The sequence below is a fragment of the Lagenorhynchus albirostris genome, chromosome X (assembly GCF_949774975.1).
Source record: "Lagenorhynchus albirostris chromosome X, mLagAlb1.1, whole genome shotgun sequence".
NCBI lineage: Eukaryota > Metazoa > Chordata > Mammalia > Artiodactyla > Delphinidae > Lagenorhynchus > Lagenorhynchus albirostris.
In genome coordinates, this window is record NC_083116.1 from 26,622,785 (window position 1) to 26,647,298 (window position 24,514).

A 24,514-nucleotide genomic window follows, 5' to 3' on the forward strand; every position below is an offset into this window, starting at 1 on the left:
CTAAGAGCCTTAGTCAACATGTCTGTTTTCTCATTGACTACTTCTGGGCTTCTGAAAATTGCCCTAGAATGTCACACAACAAATGGTGATTGACTCCACTGAAAATGTATCATGTCCTGAGGGCAGACAGCAGAAGCAAGAAGAACTACAATCCTGCAGCCTGTGGAACGAAAACCACATTCACAGAAAGACAGACAAAATGAAAAGGCGGAGGACTATGTACAAGATGAAGGAACAAGATAAAACCCCAGAAAAACAATTAAATGATGTGGAGATAGGCAACCTTCCAGAAAAGAACTCAGAATAATGATAGTGAAGATGATCCAGAACCTCGGAAAAGGAATGGAGGCAAAGATAGAGAAGATGCAAGAAGTGTTTAACAAAGACCTAGAAGAATTAAAGAACAAACAAACAGAGATGAAAAATACAATAACTGAAATGAAAAATACACTAGAAGGAATCAATAGTAGAATAACTGAGGCAGAAGAATGGATAAGTAACCTGGAAGACAGAATGGTGGAATTCACTTCTGCAGAACAGACTAAAGAAAAAAGAATGAAACAAAATGAAGATAGCCTAAGAGACCTCTGGGACAACATTAAACGCACCAACATTTGCATTATAGGGGTCCCAGAAGGAGAAGAGAGAGAGAGAGGACATGAGATATTTGAAGAGATTATAACTGAAAACTTCCCTAACATGGGAAAGAAAATAGCCACCCAGGTCCAAGAAGCTCACAGAGTCCCAGGCAGGATAAACCCAAGAAGAAACAAGCCGAGACACATAGTAATCAAATTGACAAAAATTAAAGACAAAGAAAATTATTAAAAGCAACAAAGGAAAACCAACAAATAACATACAAGGGAACTCCCATAAGGTTAACAGCTGATTTCTCAGCTGAATCTCTACAAGCCAGAAGGGAGTGGCACAATATATTTAAAGTGATGAAAGGGAAGAGCCTACAACCAAGATTACTCTACCTGGCAAGGATCTCATTCAGATTCGATGGAGAAATCAAAAGCTTTATAGACAAGCAAAAGCTAAGAGAATTCAGCACCACCAAACCAGTTCTACAACAAATGCTAAAGGAACTTCTCTAAGAGGGAAACACAAGAGAAGAAAAGGATGTAGAAAAACAAACCCATAACAATTAAGAAAGTGGTAATAGGAACATACATACTGATAATTACCTTAAACGTGAACACAGGACGGGCTTTTTAAAAAAATTAATTTGGCACGTTTGTGGTTGGCACTCTGATAATCGTGTGAACTCTTGGAATTATTTAAAAATCAAAGTTCATGAAAGACTTGGCAATGAAGGAAGTGAGGATCTGAAGGAATTACATTCATTCCACTGAGGGCCCAGGTTGAAGCTGCCAAAGGAATGCTAACTCTACCCAGGTACTAATGTGCTCTCTGTCTGAGATTTAGAGGGTAAAAATATATACATAGACTTTGTTGATGTTGTGCTACTGTAAGTGAGATACCTCCTTCCATAATCTTTTCAAACTACTTTTTATTTATTTATAGAAGAGATAATTGACTTTTATGTATTAATTTTATGGCCAGTCACCTTACTGAATTTTCTGATTTCCAATAATTTTTCTGGCCCTTTCCCTTCTTCAGGACCCCTAAAAAGTGAATGTTACTCCTTTTGATGTCGTTCCAGATGACCCTTAAGATATCCTAACTTATTTTAACTCTTTTTTTTCATTTTGCTGCTTTATCTGGGTGTTTTCCAATGCTTTGTCTTCCAGCTCATTGATTGGTGCTTCTATTTCATCCATTCTGCTGTTGAACCCCTCTAGTGTATTTTTAAGTTCAGTTATGATTCTGTTCAGTACTTAGATTTTTCATCTCTTTGTCGAAGTTCTTGCTGTGTTCTTCCATTTTTCTCCTGATATTAGTTAGCACTTTTATGACCAACACTTTGAAATCTTTATCAGGCAGGTTGCTTATTTCCATTCATTAACATCTTTTTCTAGGGATTTGCCTTGTTCTTTGGTTTGGAACATATTCCTTTGTATACTCAGTTTGCTTCTCTCTCTCTCTCCCTCTCTCTCCCTCTCCCTCTCTCTCTCTCTCTCTATATATATATATATATAGAGAGAGAGAGAGAGGGAGAGGGAGAGAGAGGGAGAGAGAGAGAGAAGCAATCTCTCTCTATATACATATATACACACACACACATACATACATATATATATATATATAGCGCCAAACAGCTACCCTCCTCAGACTTGAAGGAGTGGTCTTGTGTAGGAGCCATTCTGTGTGGTCCAAAGCACAATCTCCCCTGACTACCAGAGCCAGGCATTCTATGGATATCCCTCAAGTGGGCTGCATGTGTCTGCTGGCTTTGATAGGGCAGTGGCCACTGCATGGAGAGGGCAGGGATCAGGGTTCTTGCCTAGCCCACTTGTGGCTCAGCTGCCACATGAGGAGTCATGGCTAGGTCTCTACATGGGATGGGTGGGCCTCAGGGTGCCTGCCCAGGCTGATTATGGCTTGGCTGTTGTGAGAAGCGGGAGGGGCTGTGGCATTTGCCCATTCAGGCTCTGTGAAGGGTTCTGCCTAACTTATTTGTGATATGCCCCTGCCATTGAGTGTGTGCTGATGCCTGTCAGTGTTCCAAGAGGAGGAATCTCATTTGGCATGTAGTTTTAGGATGCTAGAACCTTAGGCAGCAGCTTTTAAAGTATGAATACATATACATTCCTGTGGGGCCACAATCCTAATCCCTGCTGACCTCTAGACCAGGAGAACTGGAGGTGTCCCCTGGGTGACAGTTGCTAAAGTTCGGGCTCCTGACATGTGTATAATCTCCTTTCTGGGGAGCCTCACTGAGCTGTAGCAAGGCTAAGGGGCGTGTGAGGATGGTGTATCCCTGCTTACTTTCCCTGGGAGTGCCTCCTTAGTCTCTAGATGTGCAGGAAACCTGAAACCTGTCTGTCAGGGTGAAGCTCCAGGCTACGTAAATAGGCCTTTTTCACAAGAAGACTGGGACTGTGTTTCAGTCTACTGTCCATGCAGTATCTTGGGGGTAGTGGCCTGCCAAGAACTGTCCTTTCCATTGCTACAGTCCCATGGAGCTCAGAAATGCCAGCCCCCTTGGCCATCAGGGCCAGGAAATCAAGGGGTGTTCCCTGTGTAGACTGTGTATGCCTACTGATTTTAGCTAGGTGGCTGAGGAGTGTGGGAGGTGGGGCTTGCTCTCTTCCTTCAGGAATGCAGCAAGAAGATTACCTGACTGACTGCATCCACGGGCTTCAGCAATGCAAAATGAGAGTGCCTTGTCTATGTGTGTGCGTTGTCTTTAGGCTAGGAATAGGAGAATACCATGACTGTTCATGCTTGCCAGCCCCAACCAGGAGGCAGGGGAGTATTGAGTTGACTTTAGGCTGGGAGAGGGATAATGCAGTGACTGCTCACACTCACCAGTCCCAGTCAGTGAGTGGAGGGGTGTTGCAGCTGCCCAAACTCGCAGACTTTAGCTTGTAGGAGAATGCTGCAACAGTTGGCACCCACCTGCCACAGCAGGGAGCCAGGAAGTGCTGCGGCTGCCAGAGCTCTCTGGCTTCAGCAATGCAGAGGGGTAATGCTATAATAGCTCATGCTCAACCTCGTGCCCCAGCTCCCTCACCTGTGCTAGCAGGTTTGGTGAGAAGTGAAACAATGGCGTTTGCCAGTGCCTCCATCTCTGGGAGTGCTTCCACCACCTCCCATCCCTCCAATTGATGCTTTTAGATTCACAAATGACTCCTTCACATATAGTCTTGGCACTTTTCAAACTGCTGTTATTTCACTGGATCTCAGGGTGAATGAGACTGCATGTTAGCCCTTTACGAGGGGAGTCTCAGTTTCCTATAGCACTTTGGGACCCTTGGATGTCAGCTTCATTGGTTTTTTAAGCCAAGCGTTTTGGGGTCTCATATCTCTGGTGTAGATCCCAGGGGCCGGGGTGCCTGATGTGGGGTGCCAGCCCCTCTCTCCTCTGGCAGAAGTGCCTGCCTGGTAAGATACCTCTCTATTGTGTACTGCCTTACTGGGGGTAGAATTTTTGGTGAGAGCATTTTTTCTGCCTCTCCTACCCATCTCAATGTAGTCATTTTTATTCTTTGTTGTGGAGCAGGTGTTCAGCTGGTTCTCAGGTTCTTTTTACAGGGAATTGATCCATATTTAGGTGTGTATTTGTTGTGTCCATGGGAGGAGGCAAGTTCAAGCTCTTCCTATGCTGCCACCTTGAACCACCTCCAAATACTGATTTTTTTTTTTACTGTCCCTATAGCTTTGCTTTTCCCAGAATATCATGTAATTGAAACCATACAGTATGTAGGCTTTTCAGAATGGCTTCTTTTACTTAGCAATATACATTTAAAGTTTATCTATGTGTTTTGGGGGCTTGATAGTTTATCTCATTTTTTTCAGTTAAATTGTACTTGAATTTCTTTATTTGTTGCTACCATAGTTCTTAATTAAGCATCACTAAAATATATCAGCCTTAAAATTTTTTAATATGGAAATGGGTTGATCTGTTTAAGTGAATCATGCACAGTTAAGTTTTGTCTTTAAAGAAGGTCAGGAAACAGAAATCACCATCTATAGTCAATAGATGTGCCAATTCTCAATTACCAGTACTTAGCAAAGTTTGATACAGAGTAAATGCACAATAAGTATCTATCTGTTGCATGAAGAAAAGTTTTGGTATTTTTGACTGCTTTAATAATGATAACAATAATATTAATAATAATTGTTAATGTTTATTGAGCATTTACAATGTGCCATGTAATGTGCTAAACACTTAACATATTATCTCACTTAATCCTAACATCAACATCATGAGTTTATTATCCCCATTTTCCAGATGAGACGAGCCAAAGCTCATTGAAGTCACTTGCCCAAGGCCAGATAAGTAATCAGTACCAAACAACTTATTTCTTTTTAATCCTCCATAACATTCCATTGTGTGAAGGTACCATTCACCTATTGATATAATCTTGGTTGCTTCAGGTTTTTGGTGATTATAAATAAAACTGCTATAAATATTCACATGTAAGTTTTTATGTGGGAATAAGTGTTCAAATCAGTTGATAGTCTCTAGGAGCAGGATTGCTGGGTTATATGTTAGGGCTATGCTTAATATTTTGAGAAACTACTGAACTATCTTCCAAGGTGGCACCTCTTCCAAGGTTCTGGTGGGAATATTTTGTATTCCCACCAGCAATGAATGACAGTTCCTACTGCAGTATATCATAGCCAGCATTCGATATTTTCTACCAGTCTGTGGCTTGTCTTTCATTCACTTAGCAGTCATTTGGAGAGCAGAAGTTTTCAATTTTACTAAAGCCCAACTTATACACTTTTTTAGTGAGGTGAAGTTTATATAACACAAAATTAACCACTTGAAGGATAAAGTGCTATGAGTGACATTTTAGCATATTCAAAATGTTGTAAAACCATTACCTCTAGTTAGTTCAGAGATATTTTCATCACTTCCAAAACAAAATCCATACCCAATAAGCAGTCACTCCTCATTCTCTCCTCCCTCAGCCATTGGCAATCAATAATCTGTTTTCTCTTTCTATAGATTTGCATGATTTGGATATTCTATGTATATGGGATTAGACAATATTAACTTTTGTGTCTTTTTTGTTACTTAGCATGTTTCTCAGATTCATCAGTGTTATAGCATATACTTGTACTTCATTCCTTTTTACAGCTGAATGATAATCCATTGTTTGAGTGTACCACACTTTGTTTACCCATTCACCAGTTGAAGGACATTTGGGTTGTTTCCACCTTTTGACGATTGTGAATAGTGCTGTTCTGAACATACATATACATATATTTGTTTGAATACTTGTTTTCAAATCTCTTGGTGTATATCTAGAAGTGGAATTGCTGGGCCTTATGGTAATTCTACATTTAGCTTTTTGAGAAAACACCAAACTGTTTTCCTCAGTGACTACCATTTCACCTTTCCACCAGCAACACGTAAAGGCAATGATTTCTTCATTCCTCAGTGTCACTTATTTTCCTTTTTAATTACTATACTATAGCCAAATAAGTGGATATGAAGTGGCATCTCATAGTTTTATTTGCATTTTCTTAATGGCTAATAATGTTGAACATTATTTAATGTGTTTGTTGGTCATTTGTATATCTTCAGAGAATGTCTATTCATGTCCTTTGCTAATTTTTAAATGGGGTTACTTGACTTTTTATTGTTGTTTTAAGAGTTCTTTCTATGTTCTTGAACTAGAATCGTCAGATATTTGTATGCAAATATTATCTCCCATTCTGTAAGCTGTCTTTTCTTAATAGTATTCTTTGGTGCACAAAAGTTTTTTATTTCAATGAAGTCTATTTCTTCTTTCGTTACTTGAGATTTTGGTGTCCTATTTAAGAATACATTGCCAAGTATAAGGTCATGAATATTTACCTACATGTTTTTTTCTAAGAGTTGAATAGTTTTAACTCATATTCAGGTCTTTGATCCATTTTGATTTAATTTTTGTATATGGTGTGAGATAAGGATTCAATTTCATTCTTTTGCATATTCAGTTCTCCCAGTACCATTTGTTGAAGAGACTTTCCCTTCCCCATTGAATGTTTTGGCATCCCTGTCAAAAATCAATTGACAATAGACGTATAGATTTATTTCTGGAGTGTAAGTTTATTCCATTGGTCTATATTTTTATCCTTATGCCAATTTCACACTGCTTTGCTTACTGTAGTTTTGTATTAAATTTTGAAATCAGAAAATGTGAGTCCTCCAACATTGTATTTTTTAGTAATATTGTTTTGGCTACAGCATCCCTGGCACTTCCATATGAATTTTGAGATCTGCTTTTCTATTTCTGAAAAAAAAGTCATTGGGATTTTGAAAGGAATTTCGCTGATTCTATAGATCACTTTCGGGAGTACTGTCATGTTCACAATATTAAGTCTTTCGATCTATGGACACAGAATGTGTTTCTATTTATTGAAGTCTTTTAAAATTTATTTCAGCAACGTTTGGTAGTTTTCAGCGTCTTTTTCCTCTGTCTTAGTCTGTTCAGGCTGCTATGCCAGAAGTACCAAGGACTGGGTAGCTTATAAATAACCACCATTTCTCACAGTTCTGGAGGCTAGGAAATCCAATATCATGGTGCAAGCAGATTTGCTGTCTGATGAGACCTGCTTCCTCATAGATGGCTGTCTTTACACTGTGTTCTCACATGGCAGAAGGGGCAAGGCAACTCTCTCAGGCCTCTTTCATTCCTCATGAACTAAAACTAATCACCTCCAAAGGCACCACTCTCTAATACCATCACCATGGGGAGTTAGGATTTCAACATATGAGTTTTGTGTGTGTTGGGGGGAATACAAATATTCAGACCATAGCAACGTCCTTGGTTAAACTTATTGTTAATTATTTTATTCTTCTGATGCTATTTTAAACAAACAGTTTTCTTAGTTTCTGTTTTAGATTGTTCATTGCTAGTGCATAGAAATACTACTGATTTTTGCGTGATGTCATATCTTGCAGCTTTGCTGTATTCACTTATTCTATTTTTTGTGAATTCTCTAGAAAAAAAATATATATGAATGATAATATTATCTCCAAATGGGGATAGTTTTACCCCTTCCTTTGCACATTAGAGATTTTTCCCTGCCTACTCCGGTTGGAACTACCAGTGCAATTTTAAATAGAAGTGGTGGGAGTGACCATCCTTTCCTTGTTCCTTATTTAAAAGGAAAAGCTTTCAGTCTTATACCACTGACTATGGTGTTAGCTGTGGATCTTTCATAAATATCCTATCATGTTGAGGTAGTTACCTTCTATTCCTAGTTAGCAGTATTTTTTTAATCATGAAAAGATGTTGGATCTTGTCAAATGTCTCTACTGCATCCATTGAGATGATAATGTTTTTTCTTTATTAAAGTAGTATATCATGTTGATTCATTTTCATATATTGAAGCACACTTGCATTCCTGGGATAAATCACACTTGGTCATGGTATATAATAATTTTAATATGTTGCTGGACTCATTGTATTAGTATTTAGTTGAGGATTTTTGCATCAGTGTTCATGAGATTTTGGTCTGTAGTTTTCATTACTTGTGAAGTGTTTGTCTGGCTTTGCTATCAGGGAATTACTGTCCTCATAGAATGACTCAGGAAATATTCCCTGCTTTTAGTTTTTTGGAAGAGTTTGAAAAAAATTGGTGTCAATTCTTTAAATTTTGGATTAAATTCACCAGTGAGACCATCTGATCTTATGATTTTCCTTGTTTGGGAGTTGTTTTTTTTTTTAATTACTTATTCAACCTCTTCAGTTGTTATCGGTTTCTCTTTTCATTTATTTCAAAACAGTTTTTTCTCTTGGAACTTCTTTGACCTACTTGTTATTTAGAAATGTGTTGCATAACTTCTAAGTATTTGGGGACTTTCCAGGTATATTTCTCTTATTGAGTTCTAGTTTATTGCATTGTGGTTTGAGAACATACTTTTATGATTTCTATTGTTTTAAATGTTAAGGCATTTTCTGAAACTAACACAACATTGTAAACCAACTATATTCAATAAGAATTTTTAAAAATTTGTAAAATGTTAAGGTGTTTTTATGGCCTCTGATATGGTCTATTTTTGTGAATGTGTCATATGAGCTTGAGAGGAATATGTGTTCACTGTTGTTGGATGGGGTGTTTTATAAATGTTAATTAGATCAAGTTGATTTGTGGTGCTGTTGAGGTCAAATATACCCTTACTATTTGTTGCTTGCTTGGTCTATCAATTACTAAAGAGTTGAAGTCTCCAAAAAGTGAAATAGTGGCTTTTTCTCTTTTCTTCCTTGTGATTGTATATGATCTTGCTTCACGTGTGTTAATGTTCCGGTGTTAGGTGCACACAAATCAGGGATTTTTATGACTTCTTGGAGAAAGGACTTTATCATTACGTAATGACTATCAGTGATAATCTTCCTTGCTCTAAAGTCTTATTTGTCTGAAAATAATATAGCTATCCCAGTTTTCTTTTGATTGGTGTTAGCATAGTATATCTTTCTCCACTCCTTCAATTTTAACCTATCAGCCTCTTTGTTTAAATTGGATTTCTTAGGTACTTAATTGGGTTTTTTATGTGTATCTTCCTTTTTTATCTATTCTGATCATTTCTGTTTTTAAATTGGTGAATTCAGGCCATTCACACTTAAACTGAGTATTTAGTTAGAGCAAAAACTACCATGTTTGTAACTGTTTCACATCCATTTAATTTGCTCTTTGTTTATTTTTCTTGCCATCTTTTTCTGCCCTCTGTGGTTTTAATTGACCACTTTAGATGATTCCATTTCTCTCCTCTATTAGCATGTTAATTACATTTAATTTTTAAACATTTTCAGTGGTTGCCATAGTGTTTACAGTATACATTTATAGTAATGTAAGTTTACTTACAAATAACACTATATAGTTTTCACATGTAGTGCAGAAACCTTATAACAGAATACTCCCAATTCCTCCTTCCCCTCCCTTATTACATGGCTGTCATTCATTTCACCTTTCCATATGCAGTAATCTCTCAATACATTATTGCTATTATTACTTTAGGTAAAGAATTACCATTTAGATCAATTAAGAATAAAAAGTAAAATATTTTACTTCACATTCATTTATTCCCTCTCTGATACTCTTCCTTTCTCTATGTAAATCCAAATTTCTGAACCATATATATATATCCTTTTCCATCTTTCTGGAGAATTTAATATTTCTTGCACAGCAGATCTACTGGCAATGTATTCCTTCAGAGGTTGTGTGTGTGTGTGTGTGTGTGTGTGTGCGCGCGTGTGTGAAGTCTTTATTTCTCCTTCACTTCTGAAGGAAATTTTGCTGGATATAGAATTCTATATTGATGGGACTTTCATTTCAACACTTTAAATATTTTCTCCACTCTTTGTTGCATGGCTTCTGATGAGAAATCTGCTGTAATTCATGTCCTTGTTCTTGTATAGTTAACGTGGCACCCCCACCCATTGTGGCTTCTTTCAAGATTTTCTTTCTGTCTTTTTTTTTTAAGTTTGAATGTGATATGCCTAGCTGTAAATTTTTTTTTTTTGGTTTTCAACCTGCTTGGTGTTCTCTGAGTTTCCTGGATCTAAGGTTTGATGTCTGTCATTAATTTTGGAAAATTCTTAGCCATTATTATTTCAAATATTTCTTGTGGTCCATTATTTCTTCCTTCTCTCTCCTTCTTTTATTCAAATTAGGCATATGTTACACATTTTCAATTGTCCCACAGTAATTGAATATTCTGTTATTTATTTTCATTCTGTCTTCTCTTTGCATTTCAGTTTAGAAAGTTTCTACTGACAAATCTTTAAGCTTACTGATTGGTTCCTCTGTTGTCCATTCTATTCATGAGCCCAACAAAGACATTCTTCATTTTTGTTACTGTGGTTTTGATTTCTACTATTTCCTTTTGATACTTTCTTAGAGTTCCCATTTCTCTTCTTTCATTACTCATCTAATCTTGCATATTGTTTTGTTCTTCCACTAGAGCCCCTAACAAGTTAATCATAATTATTTTAAATTATCTGTCTGATGATTCAGAAAAGTGTTTCATATAAGAGTCTGAGACTTGCTTTTTTTTTTTCTGTAAACTGGTGGGGGGTTTTTTCCCTTGCCTTTCACATGCCTTATATTTTTGGTGAAAGCCAGATGTGATGCATTGGATAATAGGAACTGAGGTAAAGGACCTTTTGTGTGAGGTTCTATGTCAAGCTGGCTAGGAGTTTGGCTATGTTTAATGTTTTCTCTAGCTGTAAGTGCCAGAGGTCTTAAATTCCCTAGAGTCCTTGCTTTTCTCTCTCCTCTAGTCTTTGGGTCTCTGCATGAATCCCTCTTTAAACAGGTTCTGTGGCTTTCAGTTCTTTCCATTGTAACCCACTGTTATTATACTAGAGTCCTGTAAATATGTTGGTAAGGTGTGAAGGAGGAGAATCATTCTATAACTTTAGTATCAAATATCAGTCTTTTAGTGGGCTGGAGTTCTTGGAAGGTGACATTTTGAAGTATTTCTTAGCCATTTTTTTCTCCCCTTATGTAAAACAGGAAGGCTCCAGGGGGCTGGAATTAGCTAACTGCTCTTCCCATGGGTCAGACAAGGCTCTGATAAAGATTTTTTCCTTGGAGAGATGGCCTTTTTTATGTAGAACACTCTTGGTATATTTCAAAATGGTTACTTTTCCCCTGCCCTTGCCTGAAATGTGAAGGGATTTTTCTTGGACCCAGAACCCAGTGGAGCCCAGTGGAATGCCTAGAAATAAAACCCACAGAATGTAGGGGCACCCTTAGGACTGAGCCCTGAGAAGTTTCTCACTCTCAAGTTAGTCTACACTCAGCCTTCAGCTATTTCTCAAAATTACCACCTTAGTTTTCCCACCAGATTATGACTCTAGCAGCCTCTTTTCCAGTTTGACTGATCTCTGTATTTGCCTATTTCTCAAATTTTTGGATGGCAGTTTTTCCTATGACTTTGGTTCTCTGATGGGTCTAAGAAAAGTAGTTTAAGTTTGTTCAGCTTTTTTCTTGCTGTAAGAATTAGAGTGAAGATTTCTTAGCTCTACATGACAGAGCTGAAACTGACCTTCCTCACTTTTTTACTGTAAAACATTACCGTTTGATCTGGAAAATGAAGTCTAAATTTTTCTTCTACCACATATGTGAATGTTTTTATATCTTGTTTTCTCAGGTATATAACTTATGTGTACTTCAGACATGTCAAATTGCTTTGATCTTGTCTTTCTCTCAAATCTGCCTGATTTTCTCAGGTCTTTTAACTGTATCAGTGAATCTCTTTGTAGCAGAATATACTGTAATTCTTGATGTACCTAATATAGCTTTTATTTTTGATAGTTAATTGTTTTCTTCATGTTTACCATGAGAAATGGATGATCACTTTTCATGCATTTCTGTCTTTTTACATCACTACTCTGACTTTATGTATATATGTGTGTATATATATACATACACACATATATATTTACCTATTAGTGTCCATGTTCTGTTTAATGACAAAGTATTTTTATATAAATATTCTTCATATGCTCAGTTTACTCATGTAGTTCTTTTTCTGAAGTATATTTTTTTACATACTCTTGTTTACTATGTTCCTTTCCTTAATTCCTCTCATTCCCTTTTTATTTCTTTATTTATTTACTATTCCATTGTAAAGATTTGTTAAAATTTGTTTATCTGTTGATGATCACTTATTTTGTTTCCCATTTTTGACTGTTATGAATAAATCTGCTATGAACATCTGCAGACAAGTCAGTGTGGACATACACTTTCATTTCTCGTAGGTAAATACCTAGGAGAATTCTCCATCATATAGTAAGTATATGCTTAACTCTAAAGGAACTGCCAAACTGCTTTCAAAAACTGTTATATCCTTTTACACTGCTATCAGTAATGCATGAGAGTTCCATATCCTTGCCAATACTTGTTATTTTCAGTCTGTCTTTTAAATGTTAGCCATTTGAGTGAAAGTGCATTGGTATCATATTGTGGCATTAATTTACATTTCCGTCTTTATGAATGATGGTGAGCATCTTTTAATGAGCTTATTTATCATTTATATGACTCCTTTGTGAAGTATCTGTTCAAACTGTTTGCCAATTTCCAATCTGACTGTTTGTCACCTTACTGACTTATAAAAGTTCTTCATATATTTTTGATCTGAGTCCTTTGCCAAATATATGAATTCCTGGAGTAACCCTTTTTCTGAAGTTTATTTTTCACATACTATTATTTACTTAAGTGTTCCTTTTCTTACAGCATTTACTTCCTACCATGATCAAGTTAAAAATGGGGAAGGGCAAGAGCAGTGAACAAAGTTAGCCAGAACTCCAATTTGAGTATGCTGTCATAGATTTTTGTACGCTGTCTTATAGTTAATTGTGTATCCATCCCCCTAACTAAATTGAGTTACTTGAGAGTAAGTTTGATAAATTAAAAAAAAAATGTCTTCAGGCAGACCTCCTCCTGGCATCCCTTTCTTACCAGTTCGTAGAAGAAAGCAGTTCACTCACCAGAAGTCATTAAGCAATTAGAACTTGGACTTCAACCCAAACTTAATGACTCACCAGCAGTCATTAAGCAATTAGAACTTAAGATGATTCCTGCCATAAAACAAGTTCTACCATATGAAGTTTTTTAACATCTCTACTGGAGTATAATTGCTTTACAATGTGTGTTAATTTCTGCTTTATAACAAAGTGATTCAGTTATACATATACATATATCCCCATATCTCTTCCCTCTTGCGTCTCCCTCCCTCCCACCCTCCCTATCCCACCCTCCCTATCCCACCCCTCTAGGTGGTCACAAAGCACTGAGCTGATCTCCCTGTGCTATGCGGCTGCTTCCCACTAGCTATCTATTTTACGTTTGGTAGTGTATATATGTCCATGCCACTCTCCCACTTTGTCCCAGCTTACCATTCCCCCTCCCAATATCCTCAAGTCCATTCTCTAGTAGGTCTGCATCTTTATTCCCATCTTGCCCCTAGGTTCTTCATGACCATTTTTTTTTTTAGATTCCATATATATGTGTTAGCATATGGTATTTGTTTTTCTCTTTCTGACTTACTTCACTCTGTATGACAGACTCTAGGTCCATCCACCTCACTACAAATAACTCAATTTCATTTCTTTTTAAGGCTGAGTAATATTCCACTGTATATATGTGCCACATCTTCTTTATCCATTAATCTGCTGATGGACACTTAGGTTGCTTCCATGTCCTGGCTATTGTAAATAGAGCTGCAATGAACACTGTGGTACATGACACTTTTTGAATTATGGTTTTCTCAGGGTATATGACCAGTAGTGGGATTGCTGGGTCATAGGGTAGTTCTATTTTTAGTTTTCTAAGGAACCTCCATACTGTTCTCCATAGTGGCTGTATCAATTTACATTTCCACCAACAGTGCAAGAAGGTTCCCTTTTCTCCACACCCTTTCCAGCATTTATTGTTTCTAGATTTTTTGGTGATGGCCATTCTGACCAGTGTGAGATGATATTTCATTGTAGTTTTGATTTGCATTTCTCTAATGATTAATGATGTTGAGCATTCTTTCATGTGTTTGTTGGCAATCTGTATATCTCCTTTGGAGAAATGTCTGTTTAGGTCTTCTGCCCAATTTTGGATTGGGTTGTTTGTTTTTTAGATATTGAGCTGCATGAGCTGCTTGTAAATTTTAGAGATTAATCCTTTGTCAGTTGCTTCATTTGCAAATATTTTCTCCCATTCTGAGGGTTGTCTTTTGGTCTTGTTTATGGTTTCCTTTGCTGTGCAAAAGCTTTGAAGTTTCATTAGGTCTCATTTGTTTATTTTTGTTTTTGTTTCCATATCTCTAGGAGGTGGGTCAAAAAGTATCTTGCTGTGATTTATGTCATGGAGTGTTCTGCCTATGTTTTCCTCTAAGAGTTTAATAGTGTCTGGCCTTACATTTAGGTCTTTAATCCATTTTGAGTTTATTCTTGTGTATTGTGTTAGGGAGTGTTCTAATTTCATTCTTTTACATGTAGCTGTCCAGTTTTCCCAGCACCACTTATTGAAGAGGCTGTCTTTCCTCCACTGTATATATAGTCTTGCCTCCTTTATCAAAGATAAGGTGACCATGGCTGTCTATCAATCATAGCTGCAAAAATGTTGGGTAACACAAATTGGCTAAAAAAAAGCCATATTTTCAAGGAGACACTTGGCCACCTCTTAGGGGAAACCTCTCAACATAAATTATTGTGATTTAAAAAATCCTTCTACACTACCAAACGTAAGGTAGATAGCTAGTGGGAAGCAGCCGCATAGCACAGGGATATCAGCTCATTGCTTTGTGACCGCCTGGAGGGGTGGGATAGGGAGGGTGGGAGGGAGGAAGATGCAGGAGGGAAGAGATATGGGAGCGTATGTGTATGTGTGGCTGATTCACTCTGTTATAAGGCAGAAACTAGCACACCACTGTAAAGCAATTATACCCCAATAAAGATGTTAAAAAAAATCCTTCTAGCTTTCTGAATATCACTAAACAAGATATTTAAATTTGATATTGTATTCAAAGCATCTAGTAGCCATTTCAATATATAGTGATAATGGTGGTGATGGTGATAATAATTATTACCAATTGAACTATTTATATTTATACCATCTGATTAGAGAAAAGAGATTCTAGAACTCAATTGTATATGTTAAACTTAATGGTAATGCAAACTATATTTATAGCATTTATAGTTATTAAACTATATTTAACAACTCACAGGTAGTCAATTTGCTTCTCTGAAATGTCAAAGACAATTTTTTCAAGTAGCTATTAAATTGATATATACATAAGAAAGGAATTTGCTTTTGAACCCACAACTTTGTAAGAAAGTGTTCTGAAAATTACTCTTCATCCCAATAATAACAATAATCCACTGCAAATTATGGCCCCATATCACCCAAAACTGCAAAGCTAGAGAACATAATGCAATGGGAAGAGGGTTGAGATTTCTGTTTGTGACAAAAGTAAATGCTTTAGCACTACAATAGCAATTGGAACATTTCTTAAAAGCTAGTGAATATGAACTGGCTATTACTTTCTACACTGTGCCAACTGGCAAAATAACATGATTTCCAGGAGAAATAGGCTGGTAGAATTGAATAGTCTTCCTGCAGGCCATTGCACCTGTATTGTATTACAAGGATTGATACCATGTTGCCTTCCAAATATTCTCATCTAAACAGCTACAAAGAAACCCAACAATTTCTTCCACACCTAATTCAAGACATACCAAGAGGGAAAGTATTTAAATTATCTCAGTGAGACTTTGCATATCCTCTGTGATACTTCACCCACACCCCTCCTCCATGCCTCAAACACTAAACAGGATTTTAAAAACAAGCTAAATAAAGAATATTATTTTAGTGCAAAGTAAGCTGGATAACAAGGCAGACCAGAGTAAATCAATTTGTTCCCCAAATCGTATGATTACAAATAGTTATATGGAACTGTGTGGACCAAAGATGAAGCAGAACGATTGCTTTTTTAGCCTTTTCATTGAGTGTACTGACATTGTAAAGACATAGCCTCAATGGAAGTGTTTTGTTTGTTTTCTAACAACACCGGAGCCTAATATATGGTATGTAGTCAACAAATTATAGCTATTGTTATTAATAAAGTGACATTTAAGAGATTTATGGTAGCTATCTGTATAAATCCCAAAGCTTCATTTATCCTAGTCTCCAGTCCAGATCTTAGAAAGACTCCATTTAATCATTCAAAAGAAACTTTCTTAATGCCTCATATGTGCTAGAAAATAAACTGGGCACTGGGGAAGAAATAATGATATAATTTGTCCATTCAAGGAAATCAGTCTATTATAATCTCCCATTCACTTTTCTAAGAACAATACTAGGGTCAAACATTATGCTATGGGGACAGTAGGTGGGGGTCATGAGAAAGAAGGGGAGGTTTTCTAGAGGAGGTAATAGGGATATGATGAGGAGTTTTATGTAAAAGAAAATAATATTTGTGTTTCAGGAAGATCACTCCATTAGCACTATGCGGTATTAATTGGTGAAGGTTATACTACAGGCAGGAATGGGTATTGCAAAGCTTCAGAAAAGAGATGGTGTTGACCTGGTCTAAAGAATTGGCTCTGGGAATGTATATAAAGGGATAAAAAAGGAAAAAAAAAATTCAGGAGGCAAAATTAAAGGATTTTAATGAATTGGATGCACAGAATTTGGGAGTGACTTCTTAGTTTCTGACATGTGGACTTCAGAAATTTTACCCTGAGCTAGTCCTATATCACATCTAATCCAAGATTATTTCTTTGAACAGGGCACACTTGGGAGTCATGCAAATGTCAATCTTAATGTAGGGAAAACGCCCATCTTCCTTTACTGACCAATTAAATAACATTCATAAATAGGTTCAGGTAAATTGAGATCATTTCCCTTTTGGACCTTGTACAATATAACCTCTTCCATTTTGGTGTATTATAGGCATCTGCTTATTTGGTCTGATTTTTTCTGGAATTTACTTTAGTTTCTAGGAGGATTAATTTTTCCAATATTTTGAGATTTGATGCTCAAGGCTACCCCCTTTCCCACCTCCATATATAATTAAGAAATTTGGGATCAGAAGGATGTGTTAATAATTTGTTAGAAAACGGCCCTTTCACCATCCTGCCTATTAGCACTCACTTAATTTCCTGTTTTATTCTTGGAATAATTACATCTCTCATGGAAGCATAAGTGGAGGGAAGCATGAAGAAGCATGAAGAAATATACATTATATATATAAATATATTTAATAAATATATTAAAATATATTTAATAATATTAGCTCCTTCCCTAGTAAAGATACCATTAGTGCTACCGATGCAGCTTCAGGTAAATTTTTTTAAAAAATAGAATATTTTATAGTATTAAGTGTGGGCTTAATATGTGACAAAACATATGCACTGTTCACTGCTCAGTGAAAACTTACGGGGCCTCTTTGTATCACTAAAGGACAAGTCATGATTATGAGCTTAAATTAGTAGTGCTTGTTAATTAGTGGCATTTCTAAAACAAACAGTGAAAATGCTGAGTATAGAAAAAATTGTGAACAGCAGCCTTGGGGGAGACTCGGTTCATGGGAGGATGGCTATAGCAAAGCAGAGCAATCAACTTCAAGCTGGGAGAGAAATGGAATTCCTAGGTGTGATAGAAAGGTTGTCATGGTCTCTATTGGAATGCCACAAAAAAATCTCTATCCCTTCAAAGGACCATTCCAGTCTGGATATTCTTTGTATCTAAGGTTCTAGAACGGGGCAAACTTTAGAAATAAAGCTGACACATTTCAACATTTTGTGAGGCCTTATAACTACCCCATGACATGCAGAATATCTGTACCCCAGTTTTATAGATGAGAAAACTAAAATGAAAAACAGGTTAAATCCGAGGTCGTACAGCTAGTAACTATTATAATAAGGTTGTTTGACTTCCAAGTCTGTGTTCTTAAACACTACATCACACTGCATAAGATGACAGGGAGAAGTTTTATATTTACGCCAGCATTTAGGAGTGATCCTCTCAGTTTTAAACATGATATGAGGAAAAGGGGAGAGAGGTGATTTCACTCTAAATTACGTTTCAGTGGTCTAAACTGAGGCATTTGTTAATCCACTCAATAAGCAACTTCTGCATGCTACTCTGTACCAGTTGCAGGGGGAAATTTGAGAAGACAAATTTTTACAGAGCATACCATTTATCAGGTAAGATAAGATAGGACTTATCATTTTCTACCTTTTACTTTAGTCTTATTCTCCCTTTCTGATGTACATAAGTTAAGGGTTGAAGAGGATCTGAACATGTGGAGAAGAGACCTTGGGTATGGCATTGCAGAGAACACAGCTAGAGGAAAGTTTTTAAAAGCCTGAAACAGTAAAGTGTATAGAGCGCAGTGGAAGTATTAGTAATAGTGAACAATTTTTTTTTTTCACGGTACGCGGGCCTCTCACTGCCGTGGCCTCTCCCGTTGCGGAGCACAGGCTCCGGACGCGCAGGCTCAGCGGCCATGTTTCACGGGCCCAGTCGCTCCGCAACATGTGGGATCTTCCCAGACCGGGGCACGAACCCGTGTCCCCTGCATCAGCAGGCAGACTCTCAACCACTGCGCCACCAGGGAAGCCCAGTAATAGTGAACATTTTGGTTTGTATGACATATGAGATTTAAAGGTGGACCACATGGAGTGAAATATAAACTATCTGAAGCAACTTTGCCAGAGTTCTGGAAAACAAAGTTTTACTGCCACCAGGTAAATGCCCAATCAAGAAAAAGCCATCTTTAAAGTGGAAAGAAATTTTGTGAAATTTTCACTTGCCCTTTCCCCACCCCCTCCCTGGCATGGCAGTGATTTTGGTCTTGAAGCTCCACCAGCCTGGTTCTCCATTCCCTCCCTAGAACTGAGCCAGCAAAGCAGACTTAACTTGCAAATTATTCTGTGTATCTATTCTAACCTATCTGAGGGATACCTGAAAGATTGATGTGAAGTGCTTGACTCTGTTTTGCCTACCTCAGAACTCAGACAGGAAAAGCAGTGAGCACTGCCCACGAAAACTTCAAGGTGAGCTATAGGCCTCCGGATGCTTGGAACAAGGGATTATTGGTGAATACATAATACAGACCATTCAAGGCATGGAGAAGATGGGGTGAGACTCTTTGGGAAATTAGAACAATCAAAAGCAGCAGTGTACAACAGGAAATTGAGAAAGCCACATACATGCTCAGATACTACACACACTCAGAAAAGACCTGAGAAGGCCTTAAGCTTTCACCTTGTGCGGATCCATAGGCCCAGGGCAAGCCTAGGTAAGTGCTAAAAGAGTGCACCAGCACAGAGCCAATCTACAAAGACTGGAAGAGGTTGTTTCTTCTTTTTGTTTGTCTCCTTACTTTTTTGTTTTAAATTGTGATGTATTATTTGTTTAATCTCCTGCCATTCAAGGAAATTTCTGTCAAAAGATTAGCTGAATAGGAGCTAAAGGAAGAGACTTCAGAGATCACATACAACAAGAAATAGTTTTGCAAAATAGTTTGGAAAAGTCACAAAACAAATGAATTACTGCTTTCAACAATCAAAACAAAACAGTAAACGCTGGGGAAAGGGGAGATTTGATTTCCAGAGTTATCCATTAAAATAATCAAATATCCAATTTTCAACAAAAATCATAAGCCATACAGAGAAATAAGAAAATATGGTTCAATTAAAGGAACAAAATAAATTGACAGAAATCATCCCATTTCAGTCACTCCTCAATATTTACTTTTTGAATGAATAAATGACTTGAGTAAATAAAATATGAAATTAAAATCAACAATAAATAACTAACTATGATGACTACCATACCACAAACACAACACATGGAAATTTGGAAACCAGAGTAAAACGGATGGTTTTATTATTATCAACTGAAGAAGGTTTTCACACCTTTCAATTGTATCTATATTAACCAGTCTGCTATGGTTTTCTAAGAGCTAACACATTGCCCTTGCAACATTTTAAGTGCCAATAGATTCCATGAGTGCATTCTGTCAAAGTTTTAAGAGGCAGAAAATCCCAATGCAATTAAACTTTAAGAGAACAGAGAAAAATAAGAAAAGCGTCCAAATTATATTTTTATTTTTATCCATATCTATAAAATATAGAATTAAAAGGAGAGACTAATTTGCAATATGCATATTGATGCAGAAATCATGAATAAAAGCAAATATAATTCAAAAATTGTAGTGAAGCAATAATTCACCAAAACCAAGTGATTTTCTTTGCATTATAGTGATATAAAAATGGCTCAATGTTAGAAAATAGATTAATTCACCATGTTAAGGATAAAGAATGGAAAAGCACACTTATTTCAGTAAATTCTAAAGAGTCATTCAATAAGAGCTAAACTTCATGAGTAGAATGAAAAAAAGAGAAAGAGAGGAAGGAAGGCAGGAAGGAGGCAGGCAAGCAGATAAAAGGAAGATATGTCTAGTAAATAGTAAAATAGTAATAGATATATATTTTGATTATATATTTGTACTTATATACACACATATATATGCAGACGTAAATAATACATAGTTATATACATATGTATATATCATACTTAATGGTGAAGGACTAGAATTGCTCTGTACTAAAGACCAGAATTAGGCAGGAGGACTATTAACATTATTATTACACTCATCCCTCAGTATCCAGGAGGGATTAGCTCCAGGACTCCTGCAGACACCAAAACCCATGGATGCACAAGTCCCTTATATAAATTGGCATAATATTTGCATATAACCTAAGCACATCCTCCTGTGTACATTAAGTCACACATAAATTTAATGAATTGAATGCTATGTAAATAGTTGTAAATACAATGTAAATGCTATGTAAATAGATGCCAGTATGGGGCAAATTCAAGTTTTGCTTCTTGAAGCTTTCTGGAATTTTTTTTTAATATTTCTGATCCATGGTTGGTTGAATCCACAGATGTGGAACATACAGATACAGAGGGCTAACTATACTTAAATGTTTCCTGGAACTTTGGCTAATTATTCAAGAAAAGAAATAAGTGACACAAATGTAATAGGAGAATAGATCAGATATGACAATCTATAATTTTGTAATTGTGTTCTTGGGCTACACAACTATTATGGACTGAATTGTGTTCCCTCAAAACTCATATATTCAAGCCCTAACTCCCACCCCATACGACTGTATTTGGGCACTGTGACTTTAAAGATGTAATTAAGGTTAAATGAGGTCAGAAGAGTGGGATCCTAATCCAACCTGACTGATGTCTTTATAAGAAAAGGAAGAGAAACCAGGATAAGGGTGAGGTTTAGGATGTATAAGTTTAGGCATTTTGCCAAATTTGTAGATTTCTGTATTTTATCAAATTTATCAAACTTTTAAAAGATTTTTTCAAAAATTCCTTCTGCCCCTTGGTCTCTTCTCCTCTCCTTCTTGGACTCCCATAATTTGAATATTAGTAAATTTGATGGTGTCCCACAGGTCTGACAGAGTGGTACATTTGTTACAACTGATGAACATACATTGAAACTGATAATCACCCAAAGTTAACCTTAGGAACCTCTATTGGTGTTGTAAATTCTATGGGTTCAGACAAATGTATAATGGCATGTATCGGCCATTACAGTATCATACAAGGTAGCTTCACTGCTCTAAGAACCTTCTGTGCTCCACCTGTTTATCCATCACAACCCCTTAACCCATGGCAATAATGGATCTTTTTACTGTCTCCATATTTCTGCCTTTTCCAGAATGTCATATAGTTGGAATGATACAGTATGTAAACTTTTCAGATCTGTTTGTTTCATGTAGTAATACACAATAAAGGTTCCCGTATCTTTTCATCGCTTAAAACCTCATTTCTCTTTAGTGCTGAATAATATTCCATTGTCTAGATGTGTGAGAGTTTATTATTCATTCACTTACTGAAGGACATCTTGGTTGCTTCCATGTTTTGACAATCATCAACAAAGCTGCTGTAAACATCCATATGAAGGTTTCTGTGTAGACATGTTTTCAACTCCTTTGGGTAAATACCAATGAACATGATTGCTGGATTTTATGGTAAAAGTATGTTTAGTTTTGTAATAAACTACAAAACTGTCTTCAAAGTGGCTCTCATTTTGCATTCCTAGCAGCAATGAATGAGAATTCCTGTCAGTCCACATCCTTGCCAGAATTTGGTGTTGGCCATCTGGATTTTGTCCATTCTCATAGGTGTGTAATGGTTGTTTTAATTTGTATTTTTGTGATGACCTATGATGTGGAACATCTCCACATATGCTTATTTGCCATCTGTATATCTTGTCTGGTGAGGTGTCTTTTAAGATATTTGGCCCTTTTTTTTTTTTTTGCGGTACGCGGGCCTCTCACTGTCTACGGCCTCTCCCATTGCGGAGCACAGGCTCCGGACGCACAGGCTCAGCAGTCATGGCTCATGGGCCCAGCCGCTCCGCAGCATGTGGGATCTTCCCGGACCGGGGCAGGAACCCGTGTCCCCTGCATCGGCAGGTGGACACTCAACCACTGCACCACCAGGGAAGCCCTGGCCCATTTTTAAAAATGGGTTGTTTGTTATCTTATCATTGAGCTTTTAGAGTTTTTTTTGTTTATTTTAAGTAACAGTCCTTTATCAGATGTATCATTTGCAATTATTTTCTCCTAGTCTGTGGCTTTCTTTCTCATTCTTTTGACTTGTCTTTCACAGAGCAAAAGTTTTTAATTTTAATGATGTCCAGCTTATCAATCATTTCTTTCATAGACCATGCCTTCTGTGTTGTACCTAGAAAAGTCATCAACATACTTATATAGGTTTTATCCTATGTTTTTTTCAGAAGCTTGATATTTTGTTTTCAATTTAAGTGTATGATCCATTTTGATCTAATGTTTGTGAAGGGTGTAAGGTCTCTGTCTGGATTCCTTATATTACATGTGGATGTACAGCTGTTCCAGCACCATTTGTTGAAAAGGATATCTTTGCTCCACTGCATTGCCTCTGTTATTTCATCAAATGTGTCTATGTCTGGGCTCTCTATTCTGTTCCACTGAACCATTTTTCTGTTATTTCACCAATACCACACTGTCTTGATTCCTGTAGCTTTATAGTAAGACTTGAGGTCAGGTAGTGTCAGTCTTCCACCTTTGTTATTCTCCTTCAATATTGTGTTTACTATGGTGGGTCTTTTGCTTTTCCATATAAACATTAGAATGAGTTTGTATGTATCCACAAAATAATTTGACTTTGGGATTACGTTGCATACGTCAAGTTGGGAAGACCTGACATCTTTACCTTATTGAATCTTCCTATCCATTAAAATGCAGTCTCTCCCCATTATTTTAGTTCTTTGATTCTGTTCATCAGAGACTGGTAGTTTTCCTCATAGAGGTACTGTATACATTTTTGTTAGATTTATACTTATTTCCTTTTTGGGGTGCTAATGTAACTCGTATTGTGTTTTTAATTTCAAATTCCATTTTTCATTGCTGGAATATATGAAAACTAGTTACTTTGGATTATTAACCAGATATCCTGCAACCTTGCTATAATTGCTAATTAATTCCAGGAGTTTTTTGTTGATTCTTTTGAATTTTCTACAAGCTCATGATTTTTTTCAAAGTGATCTTCTCTCATATTTTCATTTTTTTCTCTGCCATGTGTTCTAATTCCCGAGTACTAGTTTCCAATTCATAAATTATTTTTTCACCTTTGTCAAGTATACAGCTAGTTCCATTTATTGTCTTTTTTTTTTAATGACCGTAGAAGGCTGGCCACTCAAGATGGCAGAGTAAGAACACATGGAGCTCACCTCCTCCCAACAACACATCAAAAATACATTTACAGGTGGAACAAGTCTCACTGAAAAATAACTGGAAACTGGCAGAAAGACTCCTACACAATCAACACTGTTGGAAAAATCCATATGTAATTGTGTAGGAAGGGAAGAAAAGCGATCAGGTTGGGACCTGTGCTCCTGGGATGGGACTCAGAGGAAAAGAGAGGCTACATGGGTGGACAGCTGCCATGGGGAGTGAGCAAGTGAAGCCACAGACTCAGCATCCCAGTCCTGGGCTCCTAATGGGGCCGACAAGCCCTGTGGCTGGTTGGAAAACTTCTGGGACAAATAGAAGGCTGGGAAAGCCAGGGCTCTGCTCCTGAGGAGCCCACACACCCTGGCTCACCATGTGGCAAGGTTGAGAGAGCAGCTGCCAGGTTCCCCCCAAGCATCTCACCACGTGCCCTAGCCCAAGCTGAGTGAATGCTCCAGCCCCCACTCATTCCATACCACAATACAGCACTGGATCTGGGTCAGCCATAACCTGGAAAAAGAGTCACCAAGGAATGCAAAGGTGACTGGTTCCGAGGTAGAGTCCAAGTGGGGTGGCGGTGGCCATTGTTGGTACTTAATCAAGCAGGACTTCAGAAACTGCTCAGACCTCTGACA

The 24,514-nt window shown here is 37.1% G+C and overlaps 1 long non-coding RNA gene across 2 annotated transcripts in view; it reads left to right on the plus strand.

The window, feature by feature from the left end:
- LOC132513840 (uncharacterized) overlaps window positions 1-24,514 on the plus strand; it is a 359,574-nt gene that overhangs the window by 329,407 nt on the left and 5,653 nt on the right. Inside the window, exon 3 of one of the 2 annotated variants that reach the window (XR_009538552.1) lies at window positions 12,339-12,369. The exons of the other annotated variant lie outside the window; for it this stretch is intronic. This is a non-coding gene — a long non-coding RNA (uncharacterized LOC132513840). The remainder of the gene's footprint in view (window positions 1-12,338; window positions 12,370-24,514) is intronic. 2 annotated transcript variants of the gene reach the window in all.